The sequence below is a fragment of the Apus apus genome, chromosome Z, assembly GCF_020740795.1.
Source record: "Apus apus isolate bApuApu2 chromosome Z, bApuApu2.pri.cur, whole genome shotgun sequence".
In the NCBI taxonomy this organism is placed as follows: Eukaryota; Metazoa; Chordata; class Aves; order Apodiformes; family Apodidae; genus Apus; species Apus apus.
In genome coordinates, this window is record NC_067312.1 from 146,483 (window position 1) to 159,194 (window position 12,712).

Here is a 12,712-nt window from a genome sequence, read left to right on the forward strand (position 1 = left end):
AAGATGATTGTGCAGGTGGATTGCCACAATAAAAAATAAAGGTCAATATACATTTAATTTTTTAATGTCAGAACAAGTCATGCCCTTTTTGTCTTCTCCCAGTTCTGTTTGTTGTTTTTGCTCAATAACAAAAGATTTCCTTTCTGGCTAGTGAAAAATCCTTAGCTTAAGCAAGAAGGGTAAAATACAGATTCTGTATTTCCAATCCTAACTTTCTTTTTTAGACTAACAGCTTTACAACTTTTGGCAAAAACTTTACTTCAGTTGCATTTTTAGGTTTTCACCTTAAAAATTTTCCTGTATCTGTATCATGTTATCCACTAGAGCAGAGCAGAAGCCTGCATTTTTTCTTTCAGAATACTTGTATTTTTCTCTTCATCACTGTTTAGAATACAACAGCACTTTTGTATAACTACTATATTTAAACATTCTGTATTAAAAAAAAGCTTACAACTGAAGTTCCCTTTTTCAGATGCTCCAGTTACTATTCTCTAGGTATTTTCTTGGCAAAGAGAATCAGTTTCCTTTCCTGTTTATTAAAATAAGTCTAATATTTTGGACAAAAAGCTCTAGGATTGCTTTTAGAAATAAGAGATTTATTAAAAGAGTCTCATGTAAGATAAGATGAAGGACCTTGATAGGCAGAAATCTATCACCAGACTCAAAATACATCTTAACTACTATTGAGGTCAAGGGAAAATTAAAATCTAGGATGACTTGGAATGGAAAGTGTCTCCTTCTAGTAAACAGGCAAGTAAATGACAGACCCACACAAACTTGCATCCGTGTCTGTGGTCTCCCAGTTGTAAATGCCTGTTAGGGTCAGGTCTGGCCCGAGGGGCATCACGCCCTGCACTTGTGCTGCAGAGGGCTGTGCTGTGGCACCCGGCCATCTGGGAGACTCTGGGCTCTGATCCGTGGCCAAGAGTTGAAATCCACCTGCTTCTCACTGTGGATGCCTGGATCAATCTGCACTTTGCCAACCCCCCACACCACCAGCTGGCCTCTGGGGGCTGCATCCAGCTCCACCTCGTGCCCCAGCCATGGTCTGCAGACTGAGTTGTACTCTAACTCCTAAGCCTTGAAGTGTAAGCTATAGTTTGATGAGAAAGCTCTTACCATTTAATAGATACGGTTTACAAGTTCGTTTTAAGTTTGGTGGGTAGTGAAATGACTTTTACTCCACTCATTAGAGGTTAACGAAAAACATATGTAAATGTATGTATAGCTACTTTGTTTAGGAAACAAGAACTTAATCTGCAACTTGTCCAACTCTGATCATTTGTGGCAGTGCCTATGTTGCAGCATAAACACAAGTGCCATTTTTTCTTTGGAGAAGATAAATCCCTGGATCTATTGATGGTCTCTTCCAGGGTCTGGTTACACTATGAACTGAGCACAACTGTTCAGGATCTTCTCTTAGGTATTGGAAATCTATTGAAACCCATTCTTAACTACAGATTTTTTCTTCAGTGTTAAGTGTCTTCCTTTCCCTTCTCTCCTGCTCATACCTGGCTTTGAAGTCTGTCTGTCTATCAGAGAAACAAGAGGAAGAGGAGGAAAATAAGGATGCACAAGAAGTAGATGCAACCTAAGAGAACTGGATGCAGTCTCAGGGCAGGGAAGAATGCAAGAATATAAACGTTAGGGCAGTCTCTGTGGGGCAGACAGCATCCAGATCACAGGCACTGCATACTCCGTGCCTGTGCTTCCAGCAGACACTGCCCAGAGCCATGGAACATCATCTCAACAACGGGGAATCTCCCCCAAACCTAAAGAATGTATTGGACAAAGGCTGACGGCTGCACAGTTGATAACTCTTGTTATCCCTCTGCAGAAAAGAATCTCTAACTACAAAGCAAACATTTGCAATGCCCAGACAGCACAAAGAGTGAGAAATCTTAATAACTGAGGATGTTAAAGGCTGGAAAAAACAGCATACGGTGATGTCTTGAACAAGAGACTCAGATTTTTAATCATCTGTGGAAGAGATGCTGAGTTCAGGTACAGTACAAAGCCAGGAGGATTCAACAGGGCTTAATAATTCTTTGTTTTCTGGCTGTTAACAAGCCAAAGCAAATCACCCTTATCCAACTAAATTGTGGTTAGTTGTCAAGGGTAGTGGGCTTGAAATGGTTCTGTCAGTAGGGGAGTTACAGCCAGAGCCTCAGCTCTCACAGAGACTGGGCAGGACCAGCACAAGGCCATGCTGGAGAGGGGATGGCTCCGGCCAGCGGTGCCCCTGGGCAGCAGGTGCCCCTGGGCAGCAGCAGCCCCTGCACTGGCAGGGTTCCAGACTCCAGCCCCTAGCAGAGGCAGCTCGGCCTCCTGAGGCCATGGCAGCCCAGACAGCCACAGCCCTGGTCCTCGACCTTTGGACTGGGGACCCGAGAACTCAACACAGTGCTCCAGAGTGGAAGAGAGGGATAGAAGCGCCTCCGTGGTTCTGCTGGCCAGGCTGCTGGTGTTGCAGCCTAGGACACTGACTTTCTGGGCTGCACGTGCCCAGACACAGCTCATACAGCCTTGTTTTACTCTGCACTAAGATACCATCAAGCAAAAGAAAGAGTTGATAGTGTCTACACCAGCCCCACAGGGCCCCACAGGACAGTTACCTGGTGGGTCAGCACTGCGAAGACACATGCTGTGTGCTCCAGCACAAGGAGCAATGTCAGGGCAAAGCTCCCTACTGGGAAGGTGCTGGCAGGAGCTGCCTGGGCAGCACAGCCCTGCTCACACACCTTGCCCTGCAACACAGAGGAGCACTGCAGAAGATCTGGACCTGGGTTTTCCCTGCCATCATCTCTTGAACTCAGTCCTCCACCTGTGCCAGCAGCAAGTGACACAGCAGGAGCACATACTGCAGAACATCAGGATAGGGGCTTTTCCCATGAGCACTGTGGTCTTTTCCACTTACCAACACCTTCCACACGCTGGGCCTGAATCCCCTCAGTCAGCTCTTTCTTCAGGCATTAGCCACCTGCCTGATTAACATCAGTCTGACAAAGCTCATCAGCCCAGGACATTGAGAAATGTCTGCTTGTTCCCTTAATGTGCCATATGTGTGGGGCTTTTTCCTTCCTTCTGATATTTATTCAAGTATACGAGGATTATTTCTGAATTATTCATCATAGGATATCTGATGAGATGTGGCTGTGCTGGCTCCCCCTGCTTAATGAATGAGCCATTAGCCTTCTGCAGATGGTGCTATCAGCAGCTCTTTGAGCTGTGTGTTCACCTGCATTTACCCGGCAAAGGATGGAGCTGAGGGCTGGGAGATGGTTTTTACTGTGATGATATCCCCCAAGTGTAGTGTCACATATGACACTGCCTGGCTGCCAGAGCTAATGGATGGCCTCACTAGGCATTCCCTATATGAGCTATAGGTGGAGTTTCACAGGGCACCTCCTGACACTGGGTGCACCTTCTGTCAGGGCTGGAATCCTACATACTGGGCAAGAAGAGGAGTATTTTTGCAACACTTAAATTTTGCTACAGGCAGAACCTAATACAGTTTGCTCAGAATAGAAAATCTTTGTGTAGTTGAGTAAATATCCTACCAAACTACTAATTGCATCACTTCAGCCAGTGAAGTAAACACCTAAAAAGAAACTGCTAGCAGTTAGGATCATTTCTGTATTCAGTCTTTCTACACCAGGGCACCCTGCAGGGCATGGTGACTGCTGCATTTCAGAGCCACAGTTCACCTGCCCCAGCAGAGGCAGACACCATCTGTGTGCTGCAGACTGCTCTCTCCCAAAGTTAGAAACTACAAAGTGAAGGGGGCCTACAGGAAAGCTGGGGAAGGGCTTTTCACCAGAGAGGGCAGTGATAGGACAAAGGGTAATTGTTTTAAACTGAAAGAGGGGGGGATTTAGGTTAGACATCAGGAAGAAATTCTTCACCGTGAGGGCTGTAAGGCACTGGAAGAGGTTGCCCAGGGAGGCTGTGGCTGCCCCATCCCTGGAGGTGTTCAAGGCCAGGTTGGACGAGGCTTGTGCAGCCTGGTCTGGTGGGAAGTGTCCCTGCTTATAGGAGGGAAGTTGGAACTTGATGATCTTTAAGATCCCTTCCAACCTTCACCATTCCATGATTCTATGATGGATTCTATGAAGATGACAGTGCACTAGATACCCAGGCAGTGACATGGAATAAGCACATAAGAACACAGAAATAAAAGGGAATCCAAAACATCCAGAGCTGAGCTCTTAGCAAGGCATCAGGAGAACTGCATGAAAGCTGCTAGCAGCCAATTGAGAAACCTTTGCAGCTAGAAGAAGCTCCGTTAAGTGCATCCCTGTTTCCAGCAAGAGTGATTTCTGTACTGCTTTTCCTCTCTTCACCCTGGGAAACGCTGTCCTGACAGACCAGGATGTCGCCAGCAGCTCAGCCTGTCTGTGGCTGCTGATTTTGAGCTGCCCATGATGTTCTTTCTACAACTGAAGCACAAATAAAGGCAGCCTGCTGGTCTGCAGCCAATGCAGCCTGGGAGTCTTTAAGGCAACCTCAGATTTTCAGTGCTGGTGCTCGGCTTCTGCTGGAGGAAGGACTTCTGATTCATCACCACCAAAGGCTTCAGCAGATGAGTCAGGATTACACAAATTCCATTTAGTTTGTGTAACAGTGCTACTTTGTCTTGAAAACTTCATTTTCTGCTACCATAAAGATCTCTGCTGAACAAAACCCTAAATGTGCAGCCGTTAGCAAACTGTCCTCCAGGCTGGGGTTGGCAGCTTGTGTGACCTCTTTTTTGGTACTTGTGGGGTCTGGGCTGTGAGGGAGCCACGGGGGGGCTGACAGAGGAAAGGAAACTGAAACTCAGGGTCAGAAAAGCTTCTTGGCAGAGAAGTGTGTTGGGTTGTGTGAAAAGCCTTCCAAGAGACACCCAAACCCTGTGGTGAGTCAAATCAAAAGCAGAAGGAACTTTGATAAAAACTTTTGATAAGACATGGGAGAAATGTACGTATAGTTTGCATTTGAGTATTAAACTATGTATATAGATGGATTTAAAACCCTGGATTAAATCCAGACTATTTTAAATATTGGCAAGCTCAAATTTATGTTAAACACTTGTTAATCATAATCATAATCCCCCAAGCCCCTTACAAGTTTTGGTCTTAAACACATCATTTTCCCTAGTGATCATTTTAAGAAAATGTGACTTTACAAATGGCTAGGAGATACAGATGTTCCTCAAAATGCTGTACTGACTGTTGAAGAGCTCTGCTTAGTTCACTGCTTGCGGCACAAGGGGGGAAAAGACCCCTCCCTAGGAGAGACAGGTGCTATTATCACCTTTTTCATTTCTTTGAAATTGCAAATATTGCTGTGTCTACAGTGATTCTTGCATGAACAGTATTTAATAACAACTGAGCTGGCTCCTGTGCTAACATTTGCCTGGGAAATAAGTCAAGGAGGAGCATAAGCTGGAGGGTTTCAGCAACATCTGCTTTTGTCCTGAGAATTCTGGACACCAGAAGGCTGCAGTGGAAACATGACAGTCTGTCTACACAGTTGCCACTTGTGTCCCTGGTGAACTCTCTACTGGAAATAATTCACAGGTGTCTGTGTTCCCTCTCTTGGTGGTTCTGCCACAGCTTAGGTAGGGAGCTGATGAAGGTCTCTTCCCAGTTAGGGAAGGGGCAGGTGGTGAGGCCCTTCTGGTTTATTTCACATAGAAGCAACAGATACAGGATGGTTACCTGTCTGGAAGGGGTCCCCAGGTGACATTTCCCTGTGGGACGTGCAGTGGGGTGTTACCTCCCCATGGCACTGGGGTGTGTTCCCGTGCAGGTGATGGCCAACCCGCTGCTGGCACCGGGGACACTGCCTGGGTCTGGCTACACCCCTGGGCCCTGATTAGATTGTGTTTGATGGCCAGCTGCACTCCGTGGGCATTGGCCCCTCCAGCGTCTGTCAGACCTGGCCGTGCCACCACTGTCCCCTGCATCACCTCCTTCCCCCTGCCAGCGTGTCCCGAGGTGACCCGGGGCAGGTGGGATGCTGTCACTGGGGCAGCAGCCCTGAGGAGCCTCTGGGAGGTGTCGGTTGCACAGAAAGACCTGTTCACAGTGGAAATGAAGTTCTCAAAACCACTCCTTACACAGCATGATGTGGACAGTCCAGCACTGGAAATTCACATCCCTACCCCAGCTCTTGCCAGGAGGACAAAATCAGGGTCTTGCTGCAGAGGAGATGCCTCGAGCAGAAGGACTGGGGAGGCAGGGACCTGGATGGATGGGGGGGCAGGAACTGTTATGGATGGCGGCGCCGGGCCCCGGAGGCATCTCTGCAGCAGAACGTTGACACCTGGTGGCTGGTCCAGCCAACTGCGGTGGAAGCCCTGGAGACACTGTCCAGCCTCCCTGGCCAAGCGATTGTAACAGTGGAACTGAACTACGAGAGGAAGAATGAACAGCTGTGCTGACTTTAATCCTGTGTTACTGTGTACGGGTCTGTGTGTGTGTGTGTGTGTACAGTTGAAGAAACACCAGCACCAGGGCTTCTGCTAATAAGCTCCCAGCTTCAACAGGCACAGTGTGTTCAGCAAACACCCGTGCACATCAAAGCTTCAGTCCTAAAAAGCCACCTCTAGGACTGAATAACCACTAAAAATACTACTGTTTGCTTCCTTCATGACAGAAAGTGTGATTTATTCCTGTTGAGCTATGTTGCTACCTTCCTTACCAGTGGTCTCACCCCTAGTGTTTCTACACCATGAGCAGCAAGAACAGTCAGACTCGGGGACCACACACTGCAGCAGTTCAGTCCCGAGCTCTGAGCCCAGCAGCACAGGCTGGCCAAGTTTGTGCAGCTCCCTCAGTGTCACTTTCAAATCGGGGCCTCTGGAAGGACAAAGCCCATGCTTGGCTGGGTCTGATCTCACCAGCACATTGACAGCAAGGCAAGTGAGAGTCATACAGCTCCCTGCTCTGTTTGCAGGCATCCATCTGGGGATGGATCCTAGGTAGGGACAACAGGACGTCTCAGGGTCCATTTGCAGAAAAAATCTCTCATATGAGAAGGAATTTGAACTTTTAAACTATTATTACTTGTAGCACATGCCCCTTCCTCAAAGATCCAATAAGAACTTGGCTTTTTTCATCAACAGGTGCTCCAGCTGAAGGCTGAGGGATTCAGGAGGAGAGCACAGCATGGCCAGGACTAGAAGCGAAGGACTAGAAGCAGACAAGGTAAAGGACACTGCTGTTATTACTGTTAGACCTTGGAGAATCTGTGCCACTTGGTGGCAAAATGCAAAAAAAAACCCTGTTTTTTTTTTCCTGGGTTGTTTCATACCATCTTTTCACTAAGAAACACATCCAAGACAACCTCAAAGCACAGACATAACACCAACAGCAGTCTAAAAGCAAAATACCCTGATTTTATTAAATATTTAGTCCCTTCTTTTTTTGCAGTTCAAACTATTCCCTAAAGACCAGTCACAGTTCTGCAGGTTGCTTGCTCCCCTCACCGCCTCCTGCAGGATGGTTGGAAGGAAAGAATAAACTGACAACAAAACTGGTGCCCAAGTTACAGCAACATTTCTAACCACTGAGAAACCCTGACCAAGCCTGAAGGTCTCTGGACCTGGAGATATGGATCTCACACACTGACAGCAGCCCCGTGGGCAAGGGCAGGTGTAGGAGCAGTGTGAGAGCTTCCTGGGCCATCCCTGAGGTGAGCCCTGCAGCCCTGTGCTCAGCTCCCACACCTACAGGAGTGCACACCCCAAGGGACAGACCTTTGCTCACCTTTTGTCAGACATGGTCCAGGGGGTCTGAGTGAGGAGGAGGTGGTTTTGCCACAAGGTCCCTGGTGTTGGGGAGAGGGGTGAAGTGGCACCAGATCAGAGCAGCCTCTCTGGAGCATCGTGGCTGAGCCCATGGCAGAGGAGGAGCTTCCTGGAGCACAGTGCACAGCTCGAGTCCTGCTCCTGCAGCGGGGGGCACCTGGCATTGGCTGCAAGCCTGGTGGTATGTTGAAGGAAGTATATATAAAAAAAACCCTGTTGAAATCATACTGAAAGTTAATGAGTTGAATAACAATTTCTGTTTGATTTGAAAGCACACAGTGTGAGACAAGACTATTTGAGTTCCCACCTGACAGGTTCACCTGTTTGTTAGATACAGTCTTTACTCCCACAGTAAAGCAAGGTTTTAAAAAATGAGCAGGAAGTTTTAGAGGTAGCTGTCAGGGTGCAGCAGGGTTGGGGATGGCCACACCAGGGGTCTGAGCCAGGCAGACCTGTGGGGACCCCAGCATCGGCAGTGCCCTCACCCATGGGGACAGTCCCACATCTGATCCTGGCAGGCAGAGCCAGGGCTGGCAGCAGGTGCCTTTTCAGAGCCCTGTGTAATTTTGGGAGAGAAAATAACCTCACAGCCTTATTTTTACCATTTTGGCCCTTAAAGATGGCTAAGCATTATTTGGTGAATGAATTATGGACTTGTGGTAACAACTGATTGTTAAACAGCAAAACCTGACCTAAACCCTCCTTAGTCTGTCACAGCCATGAGCCAGGTTCAAATGCCATGATGCAATCTTTGCAGGCAGAGAAATTGGGTTGACCCCTTCTGAAAGCCTTTCTGCACCTCCCCTCTGCAGGGACAATATGAACAATTGCACAAGCCCAACATGCAAGAAATGGCTTGGCTTGAGAGAAGGCAAAAATTTACATTTTGCACTGCATGCATGCAAATAATAATCTAGGTATCAAAGTTGACTGATGAGCATCATCTCTCTACTTACCACATTTTTGTTACTTCTTAGGGCTGTCCAAAATGTCCATCTTACATAATTAAAACCAACTCCAGTTTGTGATACATCAGAATTCAAATTATACCTTTTGCACATTATATAGATTTGAACATCTTCAGATCTGGCAGGCAGATGGAGTTTAACAGGAAATATTACATCAACAGATGCTACCACCTAGTTATCTTTGTTCAGTCTGGGAATAAATTCAGGGGTAAGGCATGAAAACATGTTTTCTTATAGGGCCACCATCTGCTAATTTGAGAAGCTGCTGTCACTGATGACTCAGTATCGCTTGCATATGTAAAGATATTACTAATATTATTCTCAAAATAGCTATTATCATATATTAGTTTTATTATAACTATTGAATAGCACCAACACAATACCAGTAAGAAAATACTGTAATTAATGAGTCTAGAAGGAAAGCAACTTTAAATAGAATTAGTTGAGAAAGGGCAGTTATTTCTCTTGGGAACCTTTATATCCCTTCAAAAGACCGAGAGCAACATGAGCTGGCAGCACAGCAGTGAGCACCTCTCCAAAAGCCACCATCCTGGCCTGTAGGCCACAGGGAGGAGCAGGGCTGGAGCCCACTGCAGGCAAGTCCAAGAGCTTTCTTTGCTTACATGCTGCGGTTTCAAAACTGCTGTTCCAGTGGGCACAGAAGCATCTCTTTCCTTTCCATCTCCAGACAGAGGAGGACACTACAGAACATGCTGTCATTACACAACAGGACAGCAAATAAGTCAAACACCTACTGGAGTCCCTTCTCCATCCCAGGATTCCCAGAGACCCAGCTGAACCCAGCACTAGGCAGGGCAACCTCCATGGACTCCCTGGGCCCTCGCTGCAGGAGCCCCTGTGCAGGCAGCAGCACTTCCCAGGGAACTGAAACCAAACTTCTTGTTCAACCTGAACTATTCTGTCCTTTTCCAGATATTTGCTTTGCATTGAAGATATTAATGACAATTTTTCATCTCGAGCGATAAATTTTTTGGCAGAACATAGCTGTAGGCAGAAACATCTTTTTGATAGAAAAGCTTCTTGCTAAATGTTTTTTTTATACTAGCTCTTGTCTCCATCATAAGTAACTTCAGAAGCAGCAAACAGTCTCAACCTCAGCAATACAGTCTGAATTTCATCAGTTTATTGGTACTGCTTCAGGGAATGTTTTAGTAGTCATAACTTTCTCACATGAGAACTGAAATAAAAACTGCTGCATGCAAAGTAGAGTTTGCACTCTGTAAATATATTTTTACATGCCAGAGAATGAGTAATCTTTCAAGCAGTTGTAAAGTCAAATGGAAGCCAAAACCCCAAGAAATTCAGTTCAAAGCTAGAGGTTCAGTTTGGAGCACCACCAGTGAATGGAGACGTACAGATCCACACAACTTTCAGAGTTTACTTTATTGCAGATTATGTTGTGCTGAAGATCTTGAGGTGAATATGCCCAAATCAAAAGCAATGGACATATGGTTATCGATGCTCGTGATGTAAAGCAGCACTCAGCACTACAGTGGAAAGAGGATGCCAAAGAATAAGGTGCAGATGAGCTGAGGCCTCTTCCATTCATCTGTGATCCAAAGTTTAGTGACTATAAAGTTTAGTCAGGAGCTTCCTTTACACAGGAAGACCATAAGCCAACAAACTTCTTCAGCTAAAGCTTATACAGGCAAACCTGTGGAAAAAAAAAGAAGCATTCTAAGTGCCCTTTATTGTAATATTAAATGGCAAAGATTAAAATTAACATGAAACACCAAACAGGCAATGAAGTTGTGTAACTTCCTTAACTGCAGAGCAGCCCAGATGGAAGTCTGCGTCTCGCAGTCAGCCTGGAACAAGGGCTTGCACTGCCAAACTTTTCACATCCACCATAAATAGAGGATGACATACCACTCCCCAGTGGGACTTTGGATGTAGTCCCTGCAGTGCAAGCCCAGTGTGCTGGACTCCCAGAGTTCTGGATGGAGAAGTGCTGTAGGAAGGAACTTGGAGGGTAAAGAGATCACCTGAAGGTGTCCTGGGATCTCTCAAAAAGGAACGGTGCTGGTCCTGACAAACCAATGAGCCCTTGAGCAGCAGTAACAAACTCAGGTGCATAGACGTGGATTTTGTAAAAGGATGTAAATTAAAAAACATCTACAATGGAAAGGAGAAGGAGAGGTGGGTGGCTGTTTGCAATACGCTTCTAATATTCTGCAACTCATCTTTCATCTTCCATGCTTTCATGAAGAGAAAATACACACTGTGTTAATGACCATTTAAAACCACCAGAATCATATGTGTGGGCATGTTCACTTCATACTTTTAAACAAACACACAAGAGAATAAGAGTAAGCATCCTTAGAATTCATGGCTTTGGGTGGTACCAGAAGATTTATCACTTTGGCTCATCAGTTAAAAGCGCTCATGACTTAATTAGCTCTGTGTATTTGGTGGAGTGTTAACCACACAGTCCTGCAAGCATTTTTCCCCGCTGTGTTTGACCAAAGCCAGCTCCCAGCAAGCAGGCCAGTCCTAGTCCAGCACTCACAGGTGTTGTGCCTCCAAAGTCATTCCTTATAGGACAGCATTTTTAGTGGGAAAGTGCCAAGGACCTGTTTCTCCAGTGCTCTGAAGGCTGCCCCAGGGAAAGCCAAGAGGGGGGAGTTCAGCCCTGGCTTTAGGCCATCAGGGTGTTGCCAGTAATTCTGAAGGGCTCCAGAAAGAGTTTTCTTTCTCTTTTCTGTACTTTGCCCAGTGCAAAATGCTTTAATGTGGGTTTTGTGACATTTATAAACTACTTCTGTTGGGCTCACAGCTGTCTCATCACCTGGCCCCACTTGGCAATAAAGAAAAGCCAAACAAAAGCATTGCACACAGCTAGCAAGTGGTTTGCTCCCCTATGTCCCATCAGGGGAAGGTGATCTAACACGAGGGGACTGCCGTGTTACAACCAGGATCATGCCAGTGGAGACAGTATGACAGGAACTAGCAGGAGTCCCACCTCCCACTTACGTGCTGCATAACCCTCTCCACCTTCAACCAGCAAAGCACTCCTGTGATTACAGTGTAGTTGTGCCAGCAGCTGCATTTCTCTACCTGCTAGGAACATAAATGGCTTGGCATGAAGCACAGCTATTTTCTGATTAAAATGAACTCATTATTTCCACTAGAAGCAGAACTGATAAGCTAATGGGTGTTTCAAATGTTTTCTTTGCAGCTGCAGCATTGAAAGGGAGCCTGCAGCACTTTTCTGCATATTGCTAAGGCAGGCACAAAGCAAAGTCTACACAACTTCGGGAATCAGCAAATCAATATTTTACAGCTACTCGCTACTTCCTTGAAAGACTGCAATGCTTCTCACAGCCAGAAAAAATATATCAAATTGGGTACATTCTGACAATATCAAAGCAGTTCTTAAAAGATTTCCAGACCAATGCCCAGTTGGTCCTGTGAGGCAGGTCTTGTGGGTACCACTGGCATTCAACAGAAGGGAAAAGAAAGGAGGAAAGCTGACAGGCATGAAGAAGTGAACAGGATGTGAACAGAGAAGAATTCTGGGACCACTTTAAATACACACAGCACTGAAAACCAGCACATTCAGAGGGGAATTCATCTGAGCTGTCTCAGGTCTGTGGAGATTGGGCAGACAGGCCTCTCTGTCTCCAGGCTGCCTGATGGCAATCGGTAGGAGAGGGGTGCCTACCTCCACAGGAGAGCTTGTGCTGTCCTACCATGTGTGCCCAACATACAACCCCTACAGGGTGTCGGGAGGTGGAGCTGCCTCATCTCTACGGAGGTGGCTTAAATACAAACCCCAGTGCTAAGTCACAGAGCCCAGGAGCAGTTTGATCTCATGTGTAGTCAGGTCATTTGCTACAACAGGTTGAAGGCTTTTCATACGAAATTCAGTTGACTTCAAAACTAAAAGCAAGGTGCTAGGAAATGACTGAAGTGGTTCTGTGTAAAG

General features: G+C 46.3%; 1 protein-coding gene across 3 annotated transcripts in view; it reads left to right on the forward strand.

The window, feature by feature from the left end:
- The window catches only part of ALPK2 (alpha kinase 2), a 165,041-nt gene that overhangs the window by 50,446 nt on the left and 101,883 nt on the right, over positions 1–12,712 (forward strand). For all 3 annotated transcript variants that reach the window (XM_051642191.1, XM_051642190.1, XM_051642192.1), the window contains one exon: positions 7,112–7,193. The gene's annotated coding sequence lies outside the window, so the exon portion shown is untranslated. The remainder of the gene's footprint in view (positions 1–7,111; positions 7,194–12,712) is intronic.